Raw genomic sequence first — 14,946 nt, 5'->3', positions numbered from 1 at the left:
CCAGTGGTTGTCAGGGGAATGTGAGCTGTGCGGCCCATACCCTGAGGTTCTACCCGGCGTTCCTGGGAAAGGCCTGCTTGCACTATTGTCCCTCCCTTGGGCAATACATTGTGTCCACTTCTACTCCATTTTAAGGCTCGTGCCCTTGACTAAGTGGCTGAGAATGTACATATATAAAATATATTTCAGCTTTGGGGTAATCAGAGGGACTGGGAATTCAGACATGAAACGGAAAAAAAAAAAACCCTCGAATTTTGGACTCTTGCCTGAATGCTAATATGTACCTTATTAACAGTCTCCTCAGGTCAGATCACTTTAGCAGATCACAAGTGCCAGAATCACACTTATTTCCGTCCCGAAGCCCTGATTCAAACACAGGAGAGGAGGGAGTGGGAGGGCAAGACCAAGCCATACATTTGAGGGAGGAGAGCTCTTCAAAGGGAAAGGGTCATATGAAGAACAAATGTTAATCCTTTACAGCTGTTGGTTTAAAGCTGCACGGCTTCACCACTACTTATATGTACTTTTTCTGTATATGAAAGATAACCAGTTGAGAGGGAAGTCCTTTCTGTGTCAGACACTGGCCCAGCAGTGGGCGAGCACTGATTGCATATCAGCTCTGCTTTGGGTGCTCTGGTTCTGCTTGGGGGGTGACTAGGGCATAAGGCCCCCACAGAGCGCAGTCTGGAGGAAGCTAGCCCGCTTCTATTTCCCAGGCTTCTTGGCCTCCTAGACTTCTCCAGAAGTTTTAGCAGCAAAGAGATAGTTTTAACAAGGGAATGTGTGAGGGAGGTCTTGGAAGAAGTCAGATGTTAAAACTTAGCGTTGAAAAAAACAACTTCCCCTCCCCAAACAAGAACAAAGCCAAAAGGGTTTTTTTGGAGCTTGCTAATTGTCCTGTCTCTAGGATGGTTCCTGTATGCGCTGTGTCTGTTGTAGGAGAGAGGAGTGATGTCATTTTTTCACCTTTTTCTGCAAATAGACTCTATCTAGCATGTTGTAGGCTTCCTTAAGAGAAATTTAAAATCCCAAATTGATATGATGGTGAGACCAACACCTCTCTGAAATTTGTGTCCCTACAAGTGATATGTATAAGAGACTATTTAAAGCATTTTCTGAAATGTAAGTCTTTGGTGTAGTAGAACATTTTATTAGGAATTGCAGGACACTGCTCCTGCTCTGAGCCTTTGAGCCATGTCCTTTTTTCTTTCTTTATTGAGATCTAAATCACATGCCATACAGTTCACCCATTTTAAGGGTCTACATTTCAATGGTGTTTAATATATTAACAGAGTTGTACAACAATTGCCTCCCTCCAATTTTTAGAACATTTTATCACCCCCAAAGAAACTCTGTACCCGTTAGCATTCCTTTGCCATTCCACCCCCTAGTCCTAGGCAACTGAGAATCTACTTTGTGTTTCAATAGATTTGCTTACTCTGGACATTTTATATAAATACAACTATACAATCTATAGTCTTTTGTGACTGCCTCTGTTCACATCCATCTTGTAGCATGTATCAATACTTCATTTTTATTTTCAATTAATATTCCTACATGGATATGCCATATTTTGCTCAGTTGATGGACATTAGGATTATTTCCACTTTGGGGCTATTATGATTCATGCTGCCACGAACACTTCCTCTTCAGGTTTTTGTGTGGACACATGTTTTCATATCTCTTGGGTATATATCTAGTAGTGGAATCACTGGGTCATAAGATAACTCTGACACTGAGGAACTGTCAAACTGTTTTCCAAAGTGGCTGCACCATTTTACATTCCTACCAAGAATGTGTGCAGGTTTCAATTTCTCCACATCCTCACCAACACTTGTTATCTGTCTGTCTGACTTTAGCCATCTAAGTAGCAGGTATGATAAGTGGCGTCTCCTGGTTTTGGTTTGCATTTCCCTAACATCTAACAGTATTCAGGTACTCGTCTAACAGTATTCAGGTACTCGTCTAACAGTATTCAGGTCCTCGTTGGCTGTTTGTGTATCTTCTTGAGCAAAATCTTTGCCTACTTTTTAACTGGGTTATTTATCTTTTTTTATTGAGTTGTAAGAGTACTTTATGTATTCTAGATACAAGTCCCCTGTTAGATACGTGACTGTAAATAGTTCTTTCCATTCTGGGGGTTATCTTTTCACTTTTTTGGGGGGGGAGGGGCAGAAGGAGAGGGAGAGAGAGAATCTTAAGCAGGCTCCATGCCCAACACCGAGTAATCTCACCACCCGAAGTCAGAGTTGTACGTAGCCTAACTGACTGAGCCACCCAGGAGCCCCTCTTTTCACTTTTTTGATGGCATCATTTGATGTGTAAAAGTTTTTAATTTTGATGAAGTTGTTTTCTACTTTTTCTTTTGTCCCTTGTGTCATACCCAAGAAGGCTTTGCTTTTTAACCCACAGTCACAAAGATTTACTCCTGTGTTTTCTTCTAAGAGTTTTACAGTTTTACTCTTACATTTAGATCTATGATTGATTTTGAGTTAGTTTTTATATATGTTGTGGGGAAATGGTGCAGATTCTTTCTTTTGCATGTAGATGTCCAGTTAATTGTCCCAGCATCATTTGTTGAAAAGACTGTTTGAATTAATTTTGTACCTTCGTACAAACCTTGTCAAAAGTCAATTGATCATAGATGTAAGGGTTGGTTCCTGAACTTTTAATTGTTTTATTGATCTATATACCTTTCCTTATGTTTATCCTACAATGTCTTGATTATGGTAGCTTTGTAGTAAGTTTTGAAATCAGGAAATATGACTCCTCCAACTTTGTGTTTTTGATTGTTTTAGTTTTTCTGGGTTCTTTGCGTGTTGAATTTTTGGATCATCTTATTAATTTTTGCAAAGAAGCCAGCTGGGGTTTTCATACAGATTGTATTCAATCTGTAGATAAATTTGGGGAGTACTGTAATGTTAACAATATCAAATTTTCCAGTCCATGAATATAGGATGTTTTTCCATTATTAAGGTTTTTAATTTCTTCAAATGATGTTTTATAGTTTTTAGAGTACAAGTCTTGCCCTTCTTTTGTTATTTTTAAGCATTTTATTCTTTTTGATACTATGATAAATAAAATTGTCTTCTTAATATCTTTTTTGGATTTTTCATTGCATGTGTATAGAAATACAGTTGATATTTGCACATTGATCTTTATTCTGCAAATTTGCTCAATTCATTTATTAGTTATAATAGTTGAACATTTCATCTGCAAATAGAGATAGTTTTTACTTTTTCCTTTCCAATCTAGATGCCTGTTTTTTCTTTTCCTTGCCTAATTGACCTGGTTAGGACTTCTAGTACAATTTTGAATAGAAATAGGAAAAGCTGATATTCGTATCTTGTTCTTGATCATAAATGGAAAGCATCAATCTTTTACCATTAAGTATGACATTAGCTGTAGGTTTTCATAGCTGCTCTTTATCAAGTTGAGGAAGTTCCCTTCTGTGTATAGTTTGTTGGGTAGTTTTGGTCATGAAAGGATTGTTGGGTTTTGTCAGACTCTTTTTCTGCATATATTGAGATGATCATGTGGGTTTTGTCTTCCATTCTATTGCTGTGATATATTACCCTGAATGATTTGCAGATGTTAAACCAGCCTTGCATTCCTCACATAAATCCCGCTATTCATGATGTATAATCTGTCTTATGTGTTGGTGGATTCAGTTTGATAGTATTTTGTTGAGAATTTTTGCTTCTATTTTCAATAGGAGATACTGGTCTGTAGTTTTTTTTCTCTCTTGTGATAGCTTTGGGTTTGGTATCAGGGCCTGATGGAATGAATTGGGAAGTCTTTTCCCCATAATATTTTTTGTTAAGAGTTTGTGAAGAATTGTTATTAATTCTTTGTTTTTTTTTAAGATTTTATTTATTTGAGAGAGAGAGAGAGCATGAGCAGGGGAGAGGGGCAGAGGGAGAAGCAGGGAGCCGGATACAGGGCTCGATTCTGGGACCCTGGGATCACGACCTGAGCCGAAGGCAGATGCTTAACCGACTGAGCCACCCAGGCACCCGATATTAATTCTTCTTTACATATTTGGTAGAATTCACCAATCTGATTCAAGTCTTTGTGTGTGTGTGTGTGTGTGTGTGTGTGTGTGTTGGGGGGAGTTTTTAAATTACCAATTCAGTCTCTATCCCTGCTTTAGATCTATTCAGATTTTCCATTTCCTCTTGAGTCAGATTCAGTAGTTTGTGTCTTTCTAGGGATTTGTCTACCTTCTCTCTAAGTTACCTAACTTGTTAACATACAGTGTCTCATTTTTAAATTGGAATTAATAAGCCCTGCTGTGCCTTTTTCACAGGGTTGATTTGAGGATCAAGTTAGGTAATGTTTTGAGGATCAAATAAATGTGAAGTATTTTATTTGTTCTAAATTCTTAGTTCTAGGAAAGCATAACCATGTTTTACCACTGTCTGCAATTCAGCATTTGTACTATGTTCCTCCATTGTCAGTTGCATTTCAGGGGAATGATTGCTGCCTTTGTTACCAAAGGAATATGAACTAAGTTTGGGTTCGAGGGGGAATTGAAGTGATTTTGGGGCCTATTTCTACCTGTTTCCTGAGGAGTAGTAGAACAAATAGATCCTACACTGTCAAGGTCAGAGGGCATCAGTGCCCCTTTGGGAAATTGACTGTGGGCTCTGACCTATTCTGCTCTCAGCCAGCACTGAGAACAGCTGTTTACTTTCCTCTCTGAGGAAATGCTGAGCTTGGTCTAGTCACTGATTTCCTAAGCTCTCCTGTAATCCATACCTTAGACGCACTGTATTCCCTTCATCCCACCTCCTCCCAGCTCGCGTCTAAGTAGGTAATGAGCGTTCTCTTAGGGGCGCCTGGCTGGCTCAGTCAGTTAAGTGTTCACCTCTTGATTTTGGCTCAGGTCATGATCTCAGGGCTGTGATCTTGATTTCAGCTCAGGTCATGATCTCAGGGTTGTGAGATTAGGCCCCGTGTCGGCCTCATGTACTGGGCGTGGAGCCTGCTGAAGTTTCTCTCTCTCCTTCTGCCCCCACCCCCCCGCAAAAGGGTTCTCTTAAAATATGACCTAGTCAGCTTTTAAAAATAAAGAGTTATTTCATATAATGCTCTAGAAAGTTCTCTTCTTTTGCTGAATATGAAGGCAAATTCAAAGAAGGAATCATTCCTTTAGAAAGAGAAGAGAAGTTGGTGATACAAGAAACTGACTCCCTAAAGTCAGAAGTCCACCGGCGCTGGTGTTTTCTGCATAACAACACGTGAGGTGGCAATCATATGGGAAGGTGGTAGTTTTTGCCCCTCACTGTTCAGCACTTGATTGTTCTCTGAAGGGGCTTTGAGTGTGACTCTTGTTTCCTTAACTGGATTGTAAGCCCCACGCACACACTCTGTGGTCTCTTTACGCCTAGGATAGTGTATGCTGCAGGTCATAAGGGCCTGTGCTTGGTTGGTTAGATGATTATCTTAGAAAATATTTTGTGATTTGATTTTAGGGCCTTAAGTCATGATGAAGCAAATGGTTTAAATTAATTAGGGAGTGGTGACATTGAACATCTGGTTTGGATCTTTATGTAGAATATTGTAGTACTGTGGCTTATAGTCAATTGCTGTTGTACATTTATAAAACTTCACTGTCATTGCTGGGCCTTCCAAGTTTGTGTTATTCTCTGCATATCTTTTATGTGGCTCTGAATAGCAAAGACCCACATTTTGGGCTTGAGTTCAGAAATCCAGGCCAAGGTCTTGGTAACCAGGGGTCCTACTCTATAGTTGTATAAATCAAAGTTTCCCAATTATGAGATCTGTTACCACATGGGAAATTGTACAACTGTGGGATTATCTCCACCAATGAAGATAGACTAGAGCAGTAGGTAGGAATAGTTCCATGTATTTGAGATGTGTGTCCTAACATGGTCATGTGAATTCTCCGTCTCACGTCTAAGCACTCAGAAGCATAGCACTGGTGCTTTGTTCCCAGAGACTGTCCCTCTGCTCCCTGACTCTCAGTTGCCCACCCCTCCGTGGATTTGACAACATAATCAATATATTTGTGTTGCACCGTAGCATCGAACCCCCACTCTGGACCCTTTCTTCCTTGGCTTATGATCCCACTTGGGGTTTCCCATGAATGAAGAGAAATTAGATAATGAAGATAGCTCTGGAATTAATTGGGGGGCTGTCTAGCATGGTTGAGCCATGGCTTGCCTGTGCCCCAAACTAGAATCCAACTGCCTTCCCCTCTCCCCACCTTCCTTTGTATGAGCAGGTGTGTGCGTGCATTTGTGGTAACCGTTCTGAGCCGTGATTTCTTCATCTGTGAGATGGGATTAAAAAAATAGGTCACAGGGTTTTTGTGAGAATTAAATAAAGTAATATATCTAGAGTGTCAAGCAGTTACAACAATATTGTAATTAAGAAAAAATTTTCAGAAAGGAGGCACTTCAAAAATAGCCTTTTACAATGAGTTCCACCCCTCTGTCTTGGGAGGAGAGGGAGCGGCGGGGGGGGTGGGGGGTGGGGGGGTGGGGTTGGAAATAGGAATCCTGCAGTGAAATGGAGACAAAAGAGAAATGGATAAAAGGGGATTAAGTTTGGGTAAGAAGAGATTTTTGTGCTTAATAAGGGTTTGGGCCTCAGAATATAAGTTTTATATCTTTATATGTTTAAATTGAATAACCATGTAACTGTCTCTTCAAACACTGCTCTTCCCCTTCCTTTTTCCATGTGAACGTGTGTTGGAGATCCTATCCCGTTAGCACATACAGATCTACTTTATGGTTTAACACCCAATAGTATTCCAGTGTAACGTTGCATGTTTAGTGAACTTTCAGCCCTCCGTGATACTTTGTAATTGCCCAGAATCAGTGTGTAGGAACCAACACTTCAATGAACATCTTCATCCTTATACATGTGTGTATGGCCCTCTTTGTGGGCATAATTAAATTCCTAGCAGTGGCATTGATGAATTCAAGAATCTATTCATTTTGGATTCTGATAGGTATTGCTAAATATTCGGAACGATCCCACAGTAGACTGACCCACAAAATGTATGAGAGTGCCTAACTGGCCTCCTTATTTAGCAGCTGTTACTGGGTATCATCAGTAGTTTAATCCTGCTTATTAATTATGTGAAAGTGAGCATATTTTTCAAAAACGTTTTGGTCATTCAAAAAAATTGCTTGCTTGCTTGTAGCCTTTATCATATAGAACTTATTCTTAATTTCAGTGGAAAGCACCAGGGATTTTTTTTTTTTTAATGGGAAATTGGGAGGAGGATTTATGGTCTGGTTGCTCACTAAAACTGCTTGCTGCCTCCGATTCGGAGATTCCTTAAGACAGGAGATTCTGTGTGTTCTCTTTAATCCTCCTTTTGATTGTGAGTTTTTGTTTGTAAAATGCTCAGTCACCGTGGCTGACACTGTAGTCAGTGCTGCTTCCTCCTTTTTCTTCCCTCTCATTGTTCTCTCGCATGACACCAGGCCTTGTGGGTGGCTGCTTCTCTGCTGTCTATCAGGCCTTCAGAACACCTGACCTCCGAACGTGGCCAGCGCAAGGCCAAGGTCACCGGGCAGTCCAGCAGTGTGCATCGCCCTTCAAATCAATGTTCTCTAAATATCCAGCATTTATTAGAGAAGAGCTCCACGTAAGTCTGCGGACTTAGGCCATATTTTGGGCGTCTTTTGACATTTATGCTGCTCTCTGTACAACAAAACCTGAACCACCGTCCAGAGAAGGAAAATATTTACTCAAGTTTGTTCCTGGGGTTTGATTCTCTTTCCTGGGGTAGTCCGTCCAGTCTCCCTTCCTGCCACACCCCGGTACTGGAGAGACCATTTCCCACACCCATTCCCACGCGATGTTTAGTGTTCCTTCAGTCCAGTGTTGATGTCAGCATGAATGAAGTAAGGGGGGTGCATTGGGTTTAAACAAAACCTATTTGAATTTATGTTTTAGTGAATGTTCCCTTTCAGAGATTTAGTCCACACTTAAAAGTGCTTAAAACGGCACTTGTAACGCATCCCTTTTGACTGTTCTCAGAGGTGACAAGCTTTATTCTTAGATGTTAAAATTTTTTCCCCCGAGGTAGCTGAAAAGTTTTTAAACCTCAGTGTAGTGATTGAAGGGATATTAAAGTAATAAAGTAATAACTTTATTAAAGTAATAACTTTAATAAAGTAAAGTAATAAATAAAGTAACTCATAAAGTAATGAGAGGAGCCCTTTCGAGGACCCTAAAAGTGGTCCAGAAATAACAGTCTTCAAGAGCAGCGATTCCTAAGTACCAGGCTATGACGAAGGCTTTGGATTTTCTCCATTGGAGAATGCTCTGACATAATTTTTCTTTGAGTTTCAGGGGCTTTGTGGACCCCCTGAAAATTTATCTGCAAATCCTTCCTGAATTTCTATAAAGGTCGTTCATTTTCATGTATTCGTTCTCAGATTTTGTTTTAAGGCCTTAGACTCAGACCTTGTATCTTCAGCTTAGATGTGAGAGACTGGATTTTGAGGTTAGAAAGAGGCCAGTATGTATGTCCGTGTGATGCAGGAGGCCTGTTCAGATTTTGCCAGCTTTCGCACTTCACACGTCAGGTATTTAGGAACGCATAAAAGGGACGTTCTGCAGGAAGGAACTGATGGACAGATCTAAAGAAGCTTCCAGACAATGTTTCACCAAAAAATTAAAATCTGAGAGGAAAAAGGCAAGCATATTTGAGAATACTGCCAAATCCAGAAGTGTTAATATGCATTGTTTTCCAAATGGTACTGTTCTGTCTCCTCTTAAATGAGATTATACACATGAAAGCAGCTAGCCGGGTAGGTTCTCCGTGTCTGTTAGTGAGTACGCTTCTCAGATTCAAAAATACTTCGTGTTAATAGCATTTGCCCCCTTCTGAAGCTTTCAGAGCTTTTTCACAAACTTGACTTCTAACTCAGTATATCTTCAACATACTGGAGTGCAAACCACAGTGTCGGAAGACTGTTACCACAGTCTTCAAAATTTTGGTATTCTGTGCTTTTTCTTTTGAAAATGCTGTAAAATGAAGGGAAAATCTTTTACATTAGAATAGTCCATATCCTGAATAAGCATGAAAAGCATCTCTGTTTTAAAGCACCCCTGGGCGATTCACACAGCCTTTTCGATGTAAGGGAGGCTGATAATTGAAAGGAAGGGTTGTGTTAACAGCAACAAATGTGGCAGAAGTGGAAATGTGGGTCTATTTTTGGATTTCCTCTGTGTTTGCTTTGAATTCATCTACTGATCTAATCTCTAACCGTCTGTGTTCTGGAAGCCGCCAGGCAATGCTGTGCTTGTCAGAATCGTTGAACTCATCAGACTCATTTCAGGGAGACAGCATTCCAGCACCCCGGAGGAAGATTTTTAAGGAATACAGGATTTTTGTAAAAATAGAAGGAAGAATAGAGGTAGGGCGGTTACATAACAGTGTTTGCAGATGAAAAGCAAGCCCTGACAGCTGTGGCTGGAACTCTAGACTGATGGAAGATTGAGAACCAGAGCCTGCTAAGAAGGGCATTGTACTCTTTGCTCTGTCGTCCTTGAAGTGTAGGTTGTGTTTGGGGGCAGCACTTGGTATGTAGGCTCAGCTGGTACTGGGATACTTGGCAGATTTAGATTCAGTAAGATTCAAATCTTACTCAGACATATCTTTTTGAGTTCTGTGGTTTGTTTTCTTGTTTTATGTTCTCACGACTCCCCAAACTGGCTTTAAGTCAATGAGCAATCCTCTCCCACCTGCTCTGCCCCACCCGGAAGTAATTTCTAGTGGGGACTGAGGATCCTGGACCGAGGTGGGGTCCTCAGTGACTGGGTGCATGACGGGGCATGTTAGTTGGCCTGGCGCCTGGGTGGTGTCTCCTTGGCAGCGCTCCTCCACCTGTCTGCTCAGGCTGAATTCAGATGAGGGGCGTTTGCTTTCCTTCCCCGTTCCACCATGGGTGGCAAGCATTATGATGCAGCCCACAAAGCTCCTGAATCCTTAGAGCTGTAGGGATGGGGCTGGGGCTGGGCCGAGGGCAGCGCTAGAACTCTGTCTTAACACTGAGATCCTGCTCCTTTGCCGTTCCTCCCCCTCCAGCTTTCAGGCTGCCTGTCCTGTCCCCTCACACTGTGAAGTACTCTCCCTCTGAGTTTCAGGTTCTCAGCTTGGCACACGCAGCCCGTGGAGATGGGGACAAAGGGGAGAGAATCTAAAAGGAGTGCACAGATGTGGGGGAAGGTGGGAAGGCTCTGCCCTTTTCTAATAGAGAAGAGTAGGGCAGAAACCAAAAGCTAGGAGAGAGGTAAGTGAAAGGTGACTCTTTCCCCTTGGTCTTTGGGAGGCGTGGGGTTGAAGGTGAGGTTCTAAGAAGTGGGTAGGTGTGGGTCACGCTACTCTCCTGTATGTAGCCTCGCCCTCCCCTCACGTTCTCTCAAGCCTGTAGGAAAGGACAGAGGACTGGGGGTGTGGGGACCCAGGGATCCCATGAGGGAGACTGATGGTCAATGTTTACAAGTCAATGGCAAGGAGAAGACACTGGAAGAGAAAAGAAACAAATTTTGTTGTGATTGGTTCCCAACATCACACAGAAAAGTAGAACTTCCATATTCCCACTGCTGAGATGAAACAATTATCAAGATTTTCTCGGGCTTGCTTCCAACATTCCCTTTTTCTTTTGTTTTGTTGCTTAAATATTTTTAAAGCAAATTCCAGGTATCATGTCCTATGTGCATTCAATATGCATCCCTAAAATATTTGGACAATTTTATATATAACTATGATGCCATTATTAATAATGTTACTCTTAATTTACACAGATGGTTAAAATTCAGGGTTTTTTATTGAGATATAATTGACATTAATTTTCAGGTGTATAACATAGTGATTCAATATTTGAATATTTTGCAAAATGATCACCACAGTAAGTCCAGTTAACATCTGTCACCATGCATAGCTTCAAGTTTATTTTCTTATGATGAGAACTTTTAAGTTCTCTCTTAGCAACTTTCAAATATGCAGTACTGTGTTACTAACCGTAGTCACCATGCCATACATTTCAACCCTATGACTTACGTATTTTATAACTGGAAGTTTGTGCCTTTTGACCCATGTCACTCACCCTCCACCTGGCAACCACCAATCTGCTCTCTGTATCTCTGAGCTTGATTTTTTCTTGAAGTTTAATTTTAAATTGAATTAATCACTTTTAGATACACCTTTTTTTTTCTTTCTTTTTTTTTTTTTTAAAGATTTTTATTTATTTATTTGACAGAGATAGAGACAGCCAGCGAGAGAGGGAACACAAGCAGGGGGAGTGGGAGAGGAAGAAGCAGGCTCATAGCAGAGGAGCCTGATGTGGGGCTCGATCCCATAACGCCGGGATCACGCCCTGAGCCGAAGGCAGACTCTTAACTGCTGTGCCACCCAGGCGCCCCACCTTTTTTTTTTCCTTAATAAAAGATACCAACTTAAAAAAATTCAAGTTTGGGGCACCTTGGTGGCTCAGTCATTTAAGCATCTGCCTTCAGCTCAGGTCGTGATCCCAGGGTCCTGGGACTGAGCCCTGTGTCAGTTCCCTGTTCAGCGGGGAGCCTGCTTCTCGCTCTGCTCTCCCCCATCCCCTCCCACGCCCCGTGCTCTGTGTCTCCCTCTCTCTCTTTCAAATAAATAAATAAAAATCTTAAAAAGAAAATAAAAATAAAATAAATTAAAAATTCAGATTTAAAATATGCTGAGGCTCAACGATGAAAGTGTTAAATGGAGATAACTTATAATTATGTCGTATTCCATGTGGCTTTTAAGGGACTCACATCTACCCCCATGGTTTCAGTTATGTCAAGTATTATTCGCAACCCAGATCTCTCTGAGCTTACTACCTACTCAACATCTCTACTTAAAAGACCCAAACAGCTCTCAGCGTGTCCAAGCCAAACTCCTGGCCCCGCTCTCACAGCCCCCAGACTCTTTTGCTAGTATTTCCAGAATGTCATTGAATGGTAATACATCTTGTCTTCCCATAAGTTAAAAACTTACGAATCATCTTTGATACCTCCGTCGACTTCAGTCCTATGGCCAGCCAAGGACTGAGCCTTATCAATTTTACCTCATTTTCTTTCTTAAATATTCCATATTTCTCTTCCTATTCATTACCCTCGCCGAAGCCCCTAGAATTTCGACCCTCTTGCAGTTCTTCTCCATATTGCATTTGCTCTGTGCTCAGTTATGCCACAGTGGGTTACACTGAGATGAGATCATCTCATTATTATTTGTATCACTTGAATAATATAAATAGAGCTATTCATTAAAGGACTACATAGATCATGGGAAGTGATATATATTATAGTTGTAAAGATTCAAAACATCAGTTTTTAAAATAAGGGGATTTATGAAATTGAAAAATGCAAAATAACGAAATTGGAATCTAAATCGGTATATTTGAGTTGTGTTTGGGTTATATGTTATTGAGAAAACCTTGATTTATACAAGCTAGTAGTGACCAATGAGGATTTGAAACACTTAGTACCTGAAAATATACTTTAGCTCAACTGTCCTGGAAGCCTGAAAGAGGAGCAGAAGGAAATTTGTGTTTCAAAGTTGAGTTACTAAGAGTGTCTAACAATTTTGCAGATGTAAAATTTAGAAAAAGTATATGAAGTGGTTCCTCATGAGTTTCAATCTTTTTGGTGGAAAAATATAGTATTGCAGTGTTTAACAGCATCATTTTAAAAACTCCCAGGGGCCTTTGTGGCTATCTCTGTTGAATATTCACTGTTTCAAGACAAATTTCTTGTTTTGTATGTTCTCGGATTCTCTGACCCCAACCTGGCATCAGTAGTTCAGTGAATTCTGACACTAATTATCCATGGTTTCCATTGGCCCCACATTAAGTGCTCCTTCCCACAAGACTGTGTGTCCCCCCCCCCCCACTTCATTCAGATGCCAGTTACAAATAGTTTCAGTACTTCCGACCAACTGGCTTTAAGTTTGGGGGTTCCCACAGCCCTCCTCTTAGGTTTGGTGATTTGTTTAGATGACTCACAGAACTCAGGCTGCGAAGAGCAAAGTGAGGTGAAGGTGCAGAGCGTCCGTGCCCTCTCCTCTCTGAGTGCACCCCCTCTCCAGCACTTTGAGGAGGTCATCAGCCTGTAAGCTCCCCAGACCCTGTTGTTCAGGGGTTTTTATGTAGGTTTTATTATATAGGCACGTTTGATTAAATCATTGGCTGTTGGTGATGCGGCTTCACTTCCGGCTTCTATCCTCCCCTGAGGTGAGGGTGGGGTGGGGCTGACCGTTCCAACCCCATCATCCTGGCTTGGCCTTTCCGGTGACCAGCCCTCATCCTGAAGCTACCTAGGAGCAGAGAGAGTTGGGGAGAGAAAATCCTAAGCAGGCTGCATGCCCAGTGCAGAGCCCGACAACCCTGAGCCAAAGTCAAGAGTTGGGCACTTAACCGACTGAGCCACCCAGGCGCCCCTTTACTTTCTATTTTTAAAAAGAAATTCTTTTGAAGTATTTTTAAAGCAAATCCCAGACACCATGTATTGAGAGCTTCTTAAAAAGTACAGTATTAATAGTAGTTAAATGTATATTTGAAAACAAAACTGACATTGGACATTGTGGGATATCTGAAGCGACTGTGCAGAGCGGTTTGTAAGTCACTGCACACCTAATTCTAGTCAGAAAGGAGTCGAGAAAGCATATCTGAGTGCTTTAAAAAACTCTTCCCGTGGGGCTCAGTGTTTTCGATCCTGGATTAGGATTAGGGTTAGGAAGTAGGATTAGAGAGTCATCTCAGAGTTCCCCTTAAAATCATGAGGTACCATGATCGTACCAATTTATTCGGTTTTCGCTGCTGCTCTTCTGTTGTTACTTCAGGTATCTCAGTCAGGAAAGCACTATCTTAGTTTGTGCTTTAAAGAAATACCCTCATGTACACCTTCCTAATTGCAGCATTTCTTCTCATAAAACCCAAGTCAAAGACGATCTTTATTCTTCACAAGTGCTTTGAGAGGGTACCTGGCCCAGCTTAGTGACAGAGCTTCTAAAGAAAAAATAACTTTATTATTGTACGATTTTTGTCTTAGTAAAATAAGGACTATTTGTTGTTGTTGTTTTTAAATAACATCAATTTTTTTTAAGTTTTATTAAATCCAGTTGATTTTTCTTTTTTGAGTAAGCTCTATGCCTAGCGTGGGCTTGAACTCACAACCCTTGGGATCAAGAGTTGCATGTATGCTCTATCGACTAAGCCAGCCAGGTGCCCCAGGACTATTTGTTTCATTTCTGTATCTGATTTTTCAAATTATTATTTTTTTTTATTTCAAGGTTTTTTTTTTTTTTTCCTAAACTCACACACACACACACATACGCACACACATTTTTATTATTTACTTGAGAGATAGCATGAGTGGTGGGGAGAAGGAAAGGGAAAAGCAGACTCCCCACTGAGCAGGGAGCCTGATGCGGGGCTCGATCCCAGGACCCTGGGATCACAACCCAAGCTGAAGGCAGATGCCCAATTCACTGGCCAGCCAGGTGCCGCTGGGTCTCTTAGTTTTTTAAGTCTACAGAGAAGTTCCTCTGAGCAGGCCATGGCAGGTAGGCCATGGTGGGTTTTTCATTTAATTTTGAAACAGTTCAATAATTTAAACAATATTCTGGGGAGGAGGTAACACTTGTTTTTGACATCCAAAGATGAAAATCTGCTTCCTGCATAACATTCGGACCCTGAAGCTGTCAGGGGCCAGATCTGACCCCCCTACCTAAGCTGGCAGTATCTAACGTTCTTTTCAGTCCAGTTATTTTAGCCTATGGAATAGCCTCTCCGTCTATTTAGCTCTTTCTTCAGTAGCTCTGTTTGGTATAATTATTGTTTATATAACTGCGCTAAAACACATATACAATTTGGGATAGGAAAAGTGATTTTAGAGTGTAGCATCGGCTGTTCCCTTTCAGGCTGCTCTGCT

At 41.2% G+C, this 14,946-nt stretch overlaps 1 protein-coding gene across 15 annotated transcripts in view; it reads left to right on the top strand.

Moving 5' to 3' along the window:
- The window catches only part of TACC1 (transforming acidic coiled-coil containing protein 1), a 112,066-nt gene that overhangs the window by 67,250 nt on the left and 29,870 nt on the right, over positions 1 to 14,946 (top strand). The gene's annotated exons all lie outside the window — the stretch shown is intronic.

The sequence above is a fragment of the Ursus americanus genome, chromosome 27, assembly GCF_024610735.1.
Source record: "Ursus americanus isolate L20-20 chromosome 27, mUrsAme1.1.p, whole genome shotgun sequence".
Classification (NCBI taxonomy): Eukaryota; Metazoa; Chordata; class Mammalia; order Carnivora; family Ursidae; genus Ursus; species Ursus americanus.
Note: the sequence above shows the minus strand (reverse complement) of the source record. Positions and strands in the feature narration are given on the sequence as shown.